The 12,017-nt window shown below is 34.1% G+C and overlaps 1 long non-coding RNA gene across 1 annotated transcript; it reads right to left on the bottom strand.

Annotated features, from left to right (window-relative positions):
* Window positions 1-1,137: 1,137 nt before the first annotated feature.
* Window positions 1,138-3,848, bottom strand: LOC136032206 (uncharacterized). Its single transcript, XR_010618681.1, has 2 exons — window positions 3,769-3,848; window positions 1,138-1,553 (listed from the first exon to the last, which is right to left on the bottom strand). It is a non-coding gene; the product is annotated as an uncharacterized LOC136032206 (long non-coding RNA).
* Between the last annotated feature and the right edge of the window lie 8,169 nt (window positions 3,849-12,017).

Here is a 12,017-nt window from a genome sequence, read left to right on the forward strand (position 1 = left end):
ATTAAATTAAAAAACAAGTTTTTTTTTAACTGAAATTTCTGTTAGTTTCAAGTTTTAATGTCGCTCCTTACTTTCAGTTAAAAAAACTTGTTTTTTTTTTTTTTATTTAATTGCAATCAAGGAAGAAACCTAGGTAATATACTTGATTCACCTGCGTAAAAGCTTTACCATTGAAAAACTCTTTTATCAGCAGTTGTTGGACTTTAAATTTTACTTGACACAATAAAACGCGTTTTCTTAACGTTAAATGACTTAAACATGTAAATGCATTATATGAGTTCAAAACCCTGTTGACTTCCACAAGAAAATCCTCCAATGTTTGACAAGAAACGGTGATGTGGATAATGTGATGTTTCAAACCGGTTTCTCTGTGTCTGGTCGGAAATAATAAGCTTAGTATGATTGAAATAAAGTACTATTAAGTAATTTTTTAATTAAATATTTAATATATAGAGTTGGTAAGGTTAGGTATTTAATATAATACGTTTGGTGTGGCCTGCTTTCCATGATTCTCTGTTACAGTTTCCATAATTTTATCACTAAAGTATTATATTTGTTATCATATTTTGGTATATTTCATTATGAATAACCTAACTTCACTTGTTGAGAGTGGTTGGTATAATACGTAAGTACCCGAATGAGCATAGACAGCAATTCCTATGTTGTACAGGTTATAATGAAATTTTTGATTATTAAAGTTTCGTTTTCTCTTTACTTTCCCTTCATTACAGTGAACACTTTGGTTCAAATCTCAGTCTCCTGATTGGCTAGCGGAAGTTTCATATCTTTTATCTTAGCCCTTTTTCATGGAGTTTCAATATTTTATCACACAAAAGGGCTTTTGCTTCAACTTTAGTGAAATGTTACAGGCTAATACATTTGAGAACTATCACTCAAAGGAAATGTGAAATGGAAGGATAGATGCCTGGTAGAAACTAAGGTTTGAAAATAATTTTTTTTTCATAAAAACTTCAAAAATTCCAATTTATTCATTTTTAATTGTTTTGTATACTTTTGGCATTTTAAGGGTAGGGAATTTTCTTATGGATGCCCTTGGCCAGCCGTTTCTATTTTGCCAATTTTTTTATTTAAAATCCTCATACCTGTGAATCTAAATAACTAAAGTTAGTAAATGGATTTATGCAAGATTATTTGTTTATTTCTTTCCAAAATGCAAAAGCAGCTATAATGTTGAAGGATTGGTAGTTTTACCCTCTGTAATGGCAAAATTTACAATTATTTAGATAGTTATTTGGTCTCCTGGTTTTTGGTCTCCTAGAAGCTGGTTTCCTGGTGGCTCTTATAGTCCTTGGTTTCTTGGTTGGCTTTTTGTTTTCTTTACCAGGAATGCTTGGGTACTCTGGAGTTCCGGTGCCACATCTTGAGCACCGACAAATCTTGTCTATGCCACAGTAGCCTGTGGCACAATTTTGTACCTGGCATGAAGCAACGCAGGCTGGTCTTCCAATGCTACAGCTTATGGCTTCAGTTTCTTTGATAAAGTGGTTGCAAAAAATATACAAAGGCAGGATGAATACTATAGCCCTCATTTTCTGAAAAGAAAAAAAAAGTTTAGTTTCAATTGACCAGATTAAAAGGTCAGGTTTCCCAATAAATTGACGTTAACTTTACATGAGAAAGTAAAGCTGAAAATCGAAACTGTTCCTAATCACGTAACATACAAAATTGTCGAATGTGACGCGACGAACTAAAATATACGGTAAAAGTTATCAAGCCAATTCGGCTACTTACCATTTTAGAATAATAAATAAGACATTTATTTTTAAGTCAGTTAAATAACCTCTGAACTCTGAACTTTAAGTTTAGAATTTTAAACGATCCTTTTTAAATAGCGTTTTTCTTTGCTTTATCTAATGTTAGAAAATATTTATAGATTTAGAGATTTGGTCTATTTGTAAATAAAAAACAAGTATTTCCAAATGAGAGTAAAGAGTAAAATTAAATTCATCCTACTCCAGAAAAACACTACATTTTCAATTTTGGAAGAGATGAGCTTGAAACCTCTACAGCAGAATTCTCTGATATGCAAATTTAATACTGACATTACCATTAAAATCAGTTTTCTTTTAAGGTGTTTTATCCCTTTTTCTTAAATGATGCAACTTTTTTCAGGCTAATAGCTGTTGCAGCCTTAAAGTTATCATGAAAACAATCTTTTTACGTATTCTTTTTAAAGTTTCAGTTAAGACTCATTCACAATGAGACTGGAATGGTGATCTGTTTGACACGTTATCACGTAGACGTTATCACCACATAATTGCTGAAGGGAGGCTGTTTAAAGCTTTCTTTTATGAATTTTAATTGATTATCAGCCTTTTGTTCGGAATATTTAACTGTTTTGCACAAAAAATTGCAAAAACTATGATTTTTATAGCGAAGACAAACGTAATGGACTGCCTTCAGCCTTAACTATCAATTAAATACTAAAGTCACAAAAGGCCAAGGGTTGTTTTGTCTGAAAATTAAAAGAATATTGAAAAAAAAAGTGGAAAGTTATGAGTTAGTTCAAATATTTTGGGGGGATGAGTCTCCTCCCAACTACTGACGACAAAACTTATGATACCTCTGTAGACTTATGAGCCTCTTCTTTCCTGGAATCCAAAGTTAATCGGTTGAGGCGAATATCTTGCTAACACACAAACAAGACCCGGAGTCTTGAGAGGTTTCTGGGCAAATTGTTGGCGATGCAACACGAACAGTATGCAACTTATGCCGACGGTCTCAACAAGCTATAAGAAACTGATTTCAGTCTACAGGCCTAAGCCTCCAAACTTGAATCTGTAACAGATAATTTCGGCATGCGAATAACCCGAAGAAGATAAAATTTAGATACAACACAAAACTTGTACATAAAAAGAATGTGCTTGGCCTTCGAGACGAAATATCTCTCCCGTGTAGGCTTTGAATAAATTGGGATGGAAAAGGAGCGTGCATAGCTGTGTTGGCCTCAGGCCTGTTGGTGCTGCGGTGAGTTGTTAGTAGTAGTTGCAGTATAGCTGGTGTGACGTTTCTAGTCAAAACTTGCAAGAAATACCTTCAAAAGCAACTTAAGCAGGAAACTACAATTCTGTATAAAGTGCGATTACAGCAACTCAAAAGGATGGGTCACATACACCGAATGGAAAAATCACGCCTGCCAAAAGTCAACTTTGAAGGAAGGATCCACCGTAGACTCCTACCTGGAATACCTAGGAATAGATGGAAAGACAACTTCGGAGGTGACCTCCTATGCCTTCTCAAAGAAGCTGACGACCAGGCATCATATAGAAAACTGATCAATGAACGTGTGAAGGGGATAGCCCCAACGCGACCATTGAGAACATCCAGGACCCAAGTAAGTAAGATTTCCCCAGAAAGGAAAAGCTTTTATGTACCTTTTGTTGATCAAATTACATTGCTATCGATGCACTGGTAGAATGGGACTAAAATGACGATTTTTCATCACAGTTAAAAATCAATGAGATTGGATTAATAAGACACTAAAAATTAAACGAAAAAATACATACAAAACATTGGGTGCTCCTGTAGTAAAGAGAGCACTTCTCTTCATCGACTATTTAATATTATAAAAGATTTTATGTCAGAGCATGTCAATAAATTAATTATTTTTAAAATTTAGCAGGTATGGTTTTGACCTGAAAAGTATCAAACATAGCTCTGCAAGTTTCCACCTCTGCGAGTATCCACCTCTTTCAATTTATATCGGGACCTTTGATATCAAATGCTAAATTAAATTGAAATAGTTACCTTAACTGTCACTGAGGCTAATCAGATACCAAACTGAGAAAAACAAAAGATTATCATTATTTTATATTTATTCTTTTCGGATGTGCTGCGGTTTTTTTCTAAGGAAAGAAACTTGTGGCAAACCACATTCCATAATAGAAAACACCAAGTATAAAATGCAATCTATTGTTTGTCTATTTCCTGTTTCTTCGTCATTATAATTAGTATATATTTTTAGAAGCACATAAGCTAATGAGAAGCTAATAAACAATATCATATTGCTTAGAGTCTTCAAAATAAAAACTTATACAATACTTTTGCCCAATCCTTCAATGGATCTTCTAAATATCTTTGTACGCAAGAGAGAATGCCATAAATCCTCTCGGCCCAGGAATATCTAGAAAATTTGGATCTTAACTTTTAATTTTGATTCATAAAACTCGCACAAAAATATTTTTAAAGGTAAGGTCAAGGGTAACAGCTGGGCCGTTGGGCCCCTTTCATGTACGGAGTAATTTCTGTTCGTTTTAAGTTTTAATGTCACTCCTTACTTTCAGTTAAAAAAACTTATTTTTTTATTTAATTTGAAAAAGAGTGATTTCTTTTCACTTAGTCGCTACGAGAAACACCTGTCAGGAAGTGTTCCACGGGAGGACTGGGGGCAAACGTAATCAATGACAGTGGCCTCAGGATGCAATAAAGTATCTTGAAAAACAAAATCACAGAAATAATATATATATATATATATATATATATATATATATATATATATATATATATATATATATATATATATATATATATATATATATATATATAAGTCTATTCTTTGTTCTACTACAACGTTTAAACCAAAGCTGAGACTACTGTCTAAGCTTTACAGTTCTTAGAAGTTAAATATTTGAAAAGCTTTTCTTTTGCTGTCATCTTTGAAATTCCACTTAAAATTTTTAAAAACTTTGAATGAGTACTTCCTTTATCCTGGAAACTTTTGGTTTTTGGCATATTTTTGCTTTATTGCCCACTTTGTATAAGCTAATTTAACTTTTATTTATATCCATGCAAATTATTTTCGTATGATAGCTTTTCTTACTGAGTATTCTATTCTGTTTTAGATATTAAAATGTAGTTAACCCTGAAAATTGTTAGTAGTGACAGTAAGTAAATATTAACAAGTATTTGTAGTAAGTGTTTACATAAAATGAAAAATCCAGTGAGTGTAAAGACCAATGTTAAAACTTTAAAAGAATTACAATTATCTTGTATAATACGAGGGCTGCAATCCCACGATCCCCCCACTCTTAACGTTACTTTGATTACTGCTTTGCTAAAAGTATCAGTTTGACTTAAATAAAAGTAGCCAATAGGTAAGTACAATCGTTTTGTTTTTTAACGATTAAATAGAAAAAAAATTCAACAGAAAGTAAGGAGCAACATTAAAATTTATAACGAACGAAATTAGTTCCTATGTGAGGGGAGCTTCTCCTCCTCATTCCTTCGCTCATTACGCTTAAGCTTGAGTTTTTGTCAAAACTCGTTAAGATCAATTTCTGAAACAGAATGGCCGTTGAATTGGAATAAGATGCCTTTTCAAAGAACTAAAAAACATTAGCGTAATGAGTGAGGGATTGACGAGAGGGGAATCCCCACATACACGGGATAAGTTTTGTTCGTTCTAAATTTTCATGTTGTTCCTTGCTTTCAGTCAAAAAAGCTACTTCTTTTTGAGAGCCCAAATCTGCAAAAGAGCTTGCGACCTCAATGTTTTTTTTTTTAATTTCTGGTCGTTTTTTTTCAAATCCATTGAAAAAATCGATAACCCTTTCAGTGGAAAAGTTCCTACGAAAAATTCCTTCCCCGCAAAAACTCCTCCCGCGGTAAATTTGGCATGGAAAAATATTATAGGATTCCCCCATAAAATTTTCACCGACAATTTCCTCTTGGAAATTCTCCTTACGAAAATTCCCCATTTCATGGAAAATTATCTCCCGCGTAAATACCCCCTCCCCAACAAAAAGATGAAATTTTAGCAAGTCTGAACATCTGAGCGTTTTGCTTATGAGGAATAATAATTACATATATGAGGGGGTTCGCCCCCTCGTCAATACCTCCTTCTTTACACTAAAGCTTGAATTTTGTCCCAAATCTTTAAGAATGACCCCTGTATCACAAAAGCCTTAGAATAAATAGTTGAAATTACTAAAAATACTTTAGCGTAAAGAGCAAGGTAATGTGGAGGAGACGAACCCCCTTATATACGCAATATTTTGTGTTCGTTTTAAGATTTAATGCTGCTAAATACTTCCAGTTGAAAACAATTATTTATTTTCTCGTTTTTTTTTTTTTAATAATACTAGAAAATCCTGTGCCCACTTCATGGAAATTCTCTTCCCTCAGGAAGAATTCCTCCATGGAAGGGTCCTTCCACCTAACCTCCTCCCCACGACCCAACCCCTCCCCAACACGAAAAAGTCCCCCTGAAAAGGTCTGTACATATCATAATTAACAATTAAAATATGTAAACAACTGTCAAAGTTTGTAACTTGCAGCCCCAACCCCGAGGACTGGGGGGATTAAGTCATCCTCAAAGACATGGTTATTAGGTTTTCGACTAAGCTGAACAGAATGGCTATCTCAAAATTTTAATCCGATGACTTTAGGGAAAAATGTGCGTGGGAGGGGGCCTAGGTGCCCTCCAATTTTTTTTGTCACTTAAAAAGGGCACTAGAACTTTCAGTTTCCGCGAGAATGAGCACTCTTACGAAATTCTAGGACAACTGGGTCGATACAATCATCCCTGGGAAAAAAACAAACAAATAAACACGCATCCGTGATCTGTCTTCTAGCAAAAAATACAAAATTCCACATTTTTGTGGATAGAAGCTTGAAACTTTTTCAGTAAGGTTGTCTGATACGCTGAATCTGATGGATTCTATGATTTTTAGGGGGTGTTTCCCCCATTTTCTAAAATAAGACAAATTTTCTCAAGCTCGTAACTTTTGATGGGTAAGACTAAACTTGATAAAACTTACATATTTAAAATCAGCATTAAAATGCGATTCTTTTGATATAACTATTGGTATCGAAACTCCTTTTTTAAAAATTTCGGTTACTATTGAGCCGGGTGGCTCAATACCACGTTACCGCGATACCGTTACCGTTGTAACAGTACGTGTTACCACGAACTGTTTTATTTTAGCCAATATCCAGCCTCTTATTGAATGACTAGTTTTTTCTGGTATTTTCGGGCCTTACTCAAAAAGCTTGTAATGTCGCAACACGCTGAATCTGATGGATTCTATGATTTTTAGGGGGTGTTTCCCCCATTTTCTAAAATAAGACAAATTTTCTCAAGCTCGTAACTTTTGATGGGTAAGACTAAACTTGATAAAACTTACATATTTAAAATCAGCATTAAAATGCGATTATTTTGATATAACTTTTGGTATCGAAACTCCTTTTTTTAGAATTTCGGTTACTATTGAGCCGGGTGGCTCAATACCACGTTACCGCGATACCGTTACCGTTGTAACAGTACGCGTTACCACGAACTGTTTTATTTTAGCCAATATCCAGCCTCTTATTGAATGATTAGTTTTTTCTGGTATTTTTGGGCCTTACTCAAAAAACTTGTAATGTCGCAACACCTAACGATATTCAATTAGCCAATATCCAGCCTCTTATTGAATGATTAGTTTTTTCTGGTATTTTTGGGCCTTACTAAAAAAACTTGTAATGTCGCAACACCTAACGATATTCAATTTAGTCTTTTACAAAATTGGACTGAATTGGTTCTTCGGCTGTTTATAACGGTTCAAATATTTCAATAGTTGCTATTCTCTGAAACAAAGAGATGTCAATTCCATTTATAACATGATAATTTATCACGGCCAGTATGAAGGGCAAAGGTATTTTCAACTTGAGCTATGTGAGATGATTTACTGGAACAATTATGGTTTCAAATTGAGTTAATAAAGTTACATAAAAATAAGACATTGTTACAGGAGTTTCAACTGAATTCAAACAAACTATAAGCACCCACATACTATATCCAAACTTTAAACTATACCACTTTTTCGACTGTTACTACTGCTATGACTACTACTTCCACTGAGGCAAAGGCTATTACTATGGCTATTAAGGCGAAACTTTCGGGGAATATTTAGGGGGATAAAGAACTAAATAAAAAATAATAATAAAAACACTGTGTGCATTAAGGTAGCCAAAAGGATGTGTGAGCAATTTAAGCCGTCCAAAAGGAACGGCTTAGAGCATTAAGTTGAAACTTTCAGGACGTGTTGAAAGGGATGTTTGAACTAATCAAAAGACACTGATAATGTCTTAAACCACATTGGCCTGCCATAATGTAAAAAAAAGGAAACGATCCGAAATGGGATTTTTAAGGCCAAACGAGAATACTGAATAAACAAACAAAGCGAACATTTCGCTTCGATTAATTCATAGTTTGATCATATATTCATAAGATGAATAAAATTCAATACAAGCCAAAAATTATAAAAATTAAAACCAAATACCTAACAACCATAAAGCAAGTCATTCGCCAAAATCTGCAATTTACATAGAATCCAAAGAATTATGATTTGCCATCAAAGGATACTTGAGAACAATTATAATTTTTGGCTTTTATTGAGTTTTATTCATCTTTCAATTTTTTTTTTTTTTTTTCATTGGTTTATCTGTTTTTTTTTTCACATTGACTTTGTGTGTTTGTTTTGTTCGTTTTTTCTTCGGTACTTTTCTTGAATATATTATTTCCTCTCACGCTGAATAAGAGATGCGGTTGTCCTCTCGAAATATTCGCTTTGTTTGTTTATTCAGTGTCCTCGTTTAGCATAAAAAAAAACATTTTTGATCTTTCCTTTTTTTTTACAAAAGACATTCTGTGCATACTGCTACTACTACTATTGTTGCTACTTCAGCTACTTTTCTAACGACAACGATTATTGAGGCTAAGAGTTGGAAGGTGAAACTTTCAGGGAATATTGAGGAAGAAGTTGAATTAAATTGAAATACGTTATACGATACAGGCTATTAAAAATGCTTAACACCTATATTCCAGGAACAGCTTAGAGCAATAAGTTGAAACTTTCAGTGCATGTTAAGGGGGATGTTGAACAAACCAAGAGGTACTATATGCATTATACAACTACTACTTCTACTGTTACAACTATCACTACTAATAAAGCTAAGAGCATTAAGGAGAAATTCTCAGGAAATGTTGAGAGGTATGTTAAATTAAACTGAAACACTCTATATGTATGCAGGCCGTCAAAAGGTCATATCAGCAGTATCCCAAGAACGTAGATAACGTAGTTCTTTTAAAAAATGAAAATAGTCTGGATTTTAAGATTTACAGAAAAACTACTAACAATAACAGATTTTTGTCGTTTTTCTCCGGTCATGCTCGCCAAGTAAAAATTGGTTTAATCATATCTTTAGCTGACCGCATTTTTAGAATTTGTTCTCCAAAATTCATTGAGGAGGAATTATCGTTGTTAAAAGAGATTTTAATAAGTAATCATTATCCGGGCTGGTTAATTGACCAGACTTTTTCAAAAAGAAGGAAAACATTCCTAGAATGTTCTGACGATATTCTGGAAAAAACAGAAAAGAAAGATATTTTTTGTTCTCTACCACATGTTCCAGGTTTGAGTGAAAAACTTAAAAGAATTTTACAAAATAATGGTTTAAAGGTAGCTTTAAGAGGTAGTAATACTTTGGCTAGCTTTTTAAATTCTGGAAAGGATCGAACTTCCGTAGAGCAACAAAGTGGGGCTTATAAAATCCCATGTACTTGTGGAAGCTCTTATGTGGGACGTACTAACCAGAATTTAAAAACAAGATAGCTACAACATCATAATTAAATTTCATCGTCTTTAAAGCAAAATACCAAACCTGAAGATTTCACGTCAGCCCTCTCGGAGCATATCTTTAACTTTCCAAATCATTTTATTTTGTTTGAAAATGTTTCTTTGATTTCTAGGGACCAAGGTTTAAAGCAAACTTTCAGGGAAACAATTGAAATTAAAAAAAAAATCTATTCAAGAATAATTCCATAAACAGAGATACAGGCGAATTTGGATTGAACTCAATTTATGATAATTTACTGAGGTCAAATAAAGTAAATATCACCTCACCTAAGAGCTATGACCTCTGTCCACGTAATATGTCAGATAATTCTAATGAACCGGAACCAAAAAGGTCAAAGAGATTTGCCTCGGCTGTTGCATTGAAAAAAATAAGAGCAATAAACTATATGTAATTAGTTTATTAGGTATAAATTTTGTTTATTTTTATTCATGTCTTTTAGTTTTACTGCTGATGGTGAACACTGTATATGTGTTCGAAACATCCAGTTAAATAATTTTATATCTGTTCACTGTCAATAAAAAGGTATCATCCCTATTTTGAACTGTTTTACATCCCAAGAACGTATCAGAGTAATTGGTTGAAACCTTCAGGGCAGGTGTAGGGGTATGTTAAACTAATGAAATGCACTATGTGCATACTACTTTTTTTTCTCCCTTGATACTTTCCTTTCTCTCTAATCAAAAATCCATTTCCCCTCCAATCCAAATATGCCTTCAAATCCTCTCTACTCAACCCAACCTTCCAAAATACGCCCCCCCCAACTACCCTTTATCTGTCTATAAGATTTTAACGACCCTGAACGATCCAAACTTGTCCACCATATCTGGATTTCTTGATTCTTCAATCTCTTGTACCTCCCTTATTAATATTTCCTCTATATTCATAACCCGCTTTCCTTCATTCCACCATTCCACTAATCCACACTTATCTAAGATATCCTTAATGTCCGCCGCCCACCCTACTTTACTTTTCTGTCTCAATGCCTCTAGGTATGCTGCCTTTGCTACCGTAAATCTTTGCATACCCAGTATCCTAACCCAATATCTCACCGTAGTCACTAGCCTCATAGATCGCAGCGATGCTAACTCTAAATCCCCCTGGATTACCAAATTACTAAGATAATCCCCTAGCCCCAACATCCTCTTATAATATCTCATCATAACCACCTCAAATTTTGGACCTTTCCGATAGCCCCAAACCTCTACTCCATAATGCATCGCCGGTACTATCTTACTTGTCCAAATCCTCTTATATACTCTAATATCTCTAACCTGTCTAAGACTACTCCTCGTTATTTCACCACTAATATACCCCCCCCCCTTACATTCACTAGCTCAAGATGTCCACTGAATTTCCCATCACTAATAAACTTAACCCCAAGATAAAAAATTCATTTTTCACTGATTTAGTTTCAACTTTAAAGGAAAAATTCACATCTTCACTTTCCATGGCTTTACATCCAAATACCATCACCACTGTCTTCGATGTGCTCAGGATTAACTTCTTTTCTTCCAAATAAGCCTCCATAATCTCCAATGATTGTTGGAGTTTCTCCTTTGATTCACTCAGTAATACGATGTCGTCAGCAAATAGTAGTAAGCACAGTTTAAGAAAACCTATCGAAATCATTGATGAATTGCTCTTAACGAAAAATTCATGGGCATCATTTAAATAAAGGCTAAACAATTTCTATGAAAGCACACATCACTGCTTTAGTCCCAGTACAGATAACACTGGAATTGAGCACTTTTCCGCCACTTTCACTACTAACTTCACGTACTTATACATTTCACACAGCAACAATACAAAATAATGGGGCAGTCCTAAAGATAACAGGCTTAACATCAACAGGCGCCTATCCACATTATCATGTGCTCCGTTTAGGTCTAAAAATGCTGCAAATAACCTTCCCTCTTTTCCTTTCCTATACTTCTTAACCAAAATTCTCAAAGTAAAAATATGATCTATTCCAGTATGTTTTTTCTAAACCTACCTGGAAAAGGGATAACAGTTCCTTTTCATCCACTTCCCTAATCTTTATTCTATAATCTTGCAAAAAATCTTACTCATAAAATTTCCTAAGCTAATTATTCTATAATTACTATGATCCTGCCTACTACCTCTTTTTAAAATTGATATTCCTATTTCCTACTGACAAATTCCAATGATCAGGCCATTTCCTTTTTTCAGTCACAAAACTGAAATCTGCTGCTAATAATGGTTCTAGAACTGTTTTCCGTATTTTCCAAATCTTTGCTGGTATTCCATCCACCCTCGGCGCCGAAGATCCCTTCATTCTTTTTAGGCTTGCCCATACTTCCTCTCCCTTGATTGGTTCTAATAGACTATAATCCTCTTCTCTTAGAGGGAAACCATTC

The sequence above is a fragment of the Artemia franciscana genome, chromosome 10 (genome assembly GCF_032884065.1).
Source record: "Artemia franciscana chromosome 10, ASM3288406v1, whole genome shotgun sequence".
NCBI classification, from domain to species: Eukaryota; Metazoa; Arthropoda; class Branchiopoda; order Anostraca; family Artemiidae; genus Artemia; species Artemia franciscana.